General features: G+C 41.5%; 1 pseudogene; it reads left to right on the forward strand.

Moving 5' to 3' along the window:
- Window positions 1-2,972: 2,972 nt before the first annotated feature.
- LOC150039505 (protein N-terminal asparagine amidohydrolase pseudogene) lies at window positions 2,973-4,064 on the forward strand (annotated as a pseudogene).
- Window positions 4,065-4,555: the final 491 nt, after the last annotated feature.

Raw genomic sequence — 4,555 nt, forward strand, 5'->3', positions numbered from 1 at the left:
ACCCAGACATTAACCCACAGACCTATGGTCACCTAATCTTTGATAAGGGAGCCAAAAAAATAAAATGGAAGAAAGAAAGCCTCTTCAACAAATGTTGCTGGCAGAACTGGTTCAGCACCTGCAGAAAACTAAAGTTGGATCCTTCTTTTTCACCTTGCACTAGGATTAATTCCAAATGGACCAAAGACCTCGAAGTAAAAGCTGATACACTGAAAACTTTACAAGAAGGAATTGGAGATACTCTAGCTCTCCTTGGCACAGGTTGAAACTTTCTTAATAAGGACCAAGAAACACTGGATAATTGGGACTGCATTAAACTGCAGAACTTCTGTATGGCAAAGGACATAGCTAGCAAATTAACTAGAAAGCCTACAGAGTGGGAGAAGATCTTCACTATCCATACAACAGACAAAGGCCTCATATCTAAAATATATGAACAGCTCAAAAAATTGAATCACTCCAAAAGTAATCTCCAAAGAAAAAACCATCCCATTAAAAGATGGGCCAAAGACTTAAAGAGAGACTTCTCTGAAGAAGAAATAAGAATGGCCTATAGACAGATGAAGAAATGCTCGACATCTCTAGTCATAAAAGAAATGCAGATCAAAACAACTCTAAGATTCCACCTCACTCCAGTTAGAATGGCCAGGATCAAAAAATCTATTATCGGCAGATGCTGGAGGGGATATGGACAAGGAAGGATCATTACTACACTATTGGTGGGAGTACAAACTCGTTCAACCACTATGGAAAGCAAGGCAGTCCCTCAAAAGTCTAAATATAGAACTCCCCTATAACCCAGCAATTCCACTACTTGCCATTTACCCAATCATGCAGAAACAAGGACATACTAAATCCACCAGCACAACAATGTTCATTGCAGCACTATTTGCCATAACAAAGATATGGAACCAATCCAGATGTCCCTCAGTTGATGAGTGGATCAACAAGATGTGGTATTTGTACACAATGGAATTCTATGCTGCTGTCAGAAAGAATGACACCGCCCATTTGTAAGGATATGGAAAACTTTGGAAGAAACCATATTAAGTGGAGTAAGCCAGACTCAAAGGAACACAGGCTCAATGATTTCCCTCATTTGTCATAATCAGTAGAAACCTTGGGCTCTCCTAGCAGAGATTCACAATAGAACCAAATCCTAGATTCATAAGGCCCTATAGTATGACGCTAAATGTAAGGACGTCCAGGATAAAGAAACAAAAGCCATATAATGAGTGATTGCTGTTCTTAACGTACCATGTTATTTCTCATCTCTTTTACTGTCCCTTGGTTATCTCATATTATTACAATATTTCACCTTGTTATCTGATATATTTTATATATGCTTCATTGCTTATTTGAAATAGGAGAGGGAAGAAGGGAAATCAAGTTGTGCAGTGGGAGGGGTGAGTGGAATGGGGACCATGACATGAAAAAGTGTATGAATATATATGAAGTAATGTACCTTCTATCTGGTGAATATAATGTAACTCTTATATTAATTACAATAAAATATATGAGAGAAAAAATAACGGAGTCATATTCCATCGTATATATGTACTACAATTCTTTATTTAATGTTTAGTTCCTAGACACTTTAGCTGAATCCATCATATGCTTGTGGTAATCGAATTGAAATAAACATGGTATGCATGGGTTTTCCTGTATATTCATTAGATTCCTTGAGATATATCCCCAATCGCATTATGGCAGGGTCCCAAGCTAAATCTATTTGTAGAACCTACATCCTTCATCAGGGTGTTTCAAACCTACACCTAGTATTCTTGAATTAGATGGACCCATGTTTTCTTACTCTCCCTGTATCTGGTATTATTCAGCAGCATTTTCATTAGTAAGATTGTGATACTGTCTCCATTCACAGATACATTCTATTTCAGTAGTTTTCAACATCTATCATTCTCTTTTCCTCATTTCCTTCCCATCTAATAAAACATTCCCATAATAATGAAGATACTCCTGTATTTTTGTATATGATCCCATGTATCCTTTTACATATGTTTTTGCACATATGAGAGGAAACATGTGATTTTTCCCTTGTGAACCTGGCCTGAAAACAATATAACTTCATCTTTATGGATGAATAATACATATTATGTAGCTATACCCCATTTATCAATTCATTTGACAGTTTTGGGTCAACTGTTTCCATATGTTGGCTATTTTAAACAGTGCTACAAAGATTGTGTGTTTGCTTGTGCTTCTATCATATCCTGATTTACATTCTTTCAGATACATGACCCAAAATGTTATCACTGTATTGTGTGGTAAATGTATTTTTAGGTTTTTGAGGAACCTCCGTATCAGTTTCCATAGTGCTTGTACTGATTTCTGTTTCCTTACCATTTGTTGTTGTTTGTGTTGTGAGTGATTGCCAATTCTGACTGATGTTGAAGAAGTTCTCATGTTTGGGTTGTATTTCTCTAAGGGCAAGGAATTTTTGAAGACTTCTTCCTGATTGTATTCTTTCAAGATATGTCTCTTCCGTCTGTTTGCCCATTTGTTGGGTTACTGAGTCCCCCTTTGTGGTAATTTTTTTTCATAGAAATCTCCAAGGAGTCATATCCAGGGAATTTTAGCTTTATTTCATTTAATTTTCCTCTGTTACTGTATTCAACCATAACTATGATGTATAGTGTTAAAAATGTTAATTTGCAGTGATTTATTTCTTTTCATTTCTTTTTGAGGGAGGCAGCTCTTGCTTTTTGTCTGGTCCAGATGAGCTCTGTGCACTCACCTTGCTGGGTAGGATAGGCGTGCAACACAGATCCCAGCCATTGTGTCTCCCTTGGAGCTAGGATAACAACAGTTAGTTCAGATGTGCTTTCAAGAACTAGTATTCCGGTGTCCCGAAAGGCTGAGGGCGGGGACGCTGCCAGGTGGCGGCGCCTTGGGACTCCAGGCAGCAGAGGTCGCTGCCGCCTCCCCGTGTCTGCCCAGGCGGGTGGCCGCCATGGCGATGCCGCTGCTCCTGGAAGGGCGGCGGGTGCAGCTGCCGCAGATGGCGGCGGAGCTGGTCCGAGCTCACCCGTGTCTGGAGGAAAGAGCCAGACTTCTCAGAGGTCAGTCTGTTCAACAAGTGGGAGCCCAGGGCCTTCTATATGTTCAGCAAAGAGAGCTTGCAGTGACCTCCCCAAAGGATGGCTCCATCTCCATTCTGGGTTCTGACGATGCCACCACTTGTCACATTGTGGTCCTGAGGCACACAGGTAATGGGGTCACCTGCCTGACACATTGCGATGGGTGGGACACCAAGGCCGAGGTGCCACTGATCTTGAACTCCATCAAGTCCTTCTCTGACCACGCTCAGTGCGGGAGCCTGGAGGTGCACCTTGTGGGAGGCTTCAGGGATGACAGGCAGTTGTCACAAAAACTGACCCACCAGCTGCTTAGTGAATTTGACAAGCAAGATGACGACGTTCACCTAGTGACGCTGTGCGTGACAGAATTAAATGACTGGAAAACCATTTCCCAGTCATCTATGGCATTGCTGTCAACATTAAAACTGCAGAAATCTATAGAGCCTCCTTTCGAGACCGAGGCCGAGAGGCAGAGCTGCGGACAGCCAGGGCGTTAGCAGGAGGCCCGATGGTCAGCATCTATGATGCACACACACAGCTACTGCGGATAGGCCCCTACTCCTGGACGCCATTTCCACACGTGGACTTCTGGCTGCAGCAGGATGACCAGCACATACTAGAGAACCTTTCTACATCCCGTCTGGCTGAGCCCCCCCACTTCGTTGAACACATCAGGTCTACCTTGTTGCTCTTAAAGAAGAACCCTTCTCCCATGAACACTCTGTTTCCTGGAAATCGGGCTCTCCTCTACAAAAAGAATGAAGAAGGGCTATGGGAAAAGATTTCTCCAAGAAGCTGAAAATAGGAAAATTACCAAAGAAAGCAACTTTTTTTTGGCATGACAAAGACTACTGATGGGGTTTGGAATGGGTAGGAATTTGCATTCTACATCTATTAGTGTTAAGGCACCATTCATATTCAGTCAAGAAATTTTCAAAATAAAATCTTATTTTGGCAAAAAAAGAACTAGTATTCCTTGGCTGACCTTGAACCACAGTCTCCAGTCTCTGCTTCTCAATAGATAAGATGGCAAGCTACAGCCACCATCCCCAGCCATATAAATTCTCAATTCTCTGAAATGAGAGCGTGAGCGATTCAACTATTCCTCCCCAAGTCCTCACTATCGCTCTTGCCTAGTGGACCCCAATTGAATATGGGTCAGAAAATATCCAGCCTTCTAGTCATTCTATCCAACCGACAGTGGAAGACACAGATCAATGTAATATATTTATCAGAATACATAATAGGTGATAAGAGGATTCTGAGACTTCTCAACTTGTTACTGACTGTAGGATGGAGGAGGAAAGAGAAAAACAGAGTTCATCAACAACATTAAACTAGAGAAAAGGGGGCAATGCTTCAACTAAGTCCCTGTATTCCTAAGGTCAGTCACCAAGCAAGAACTTTGTACTTCTCCTTAAGAACCAATCAAGGAAGAGCAAATTTCTATCAGTTCA

The sequence above is a fragment of the Megascapheus bottae genome, unplaced genomic scaffold (assembly GCF_031878675.1).
Source record: "Megascapheus bottae isolate mThoBot1 unplaced genomic scaffold, mThoBot2.hap1 HAP1_SCAFFOLD_91, whole genome shotgun sequence".
Lineage (NCBI taxonomy): Eukaryota > Metazoa > Chordata > Mammalia > Rodentia > Geomyidae > Megascapheus > Megascapheus bottae.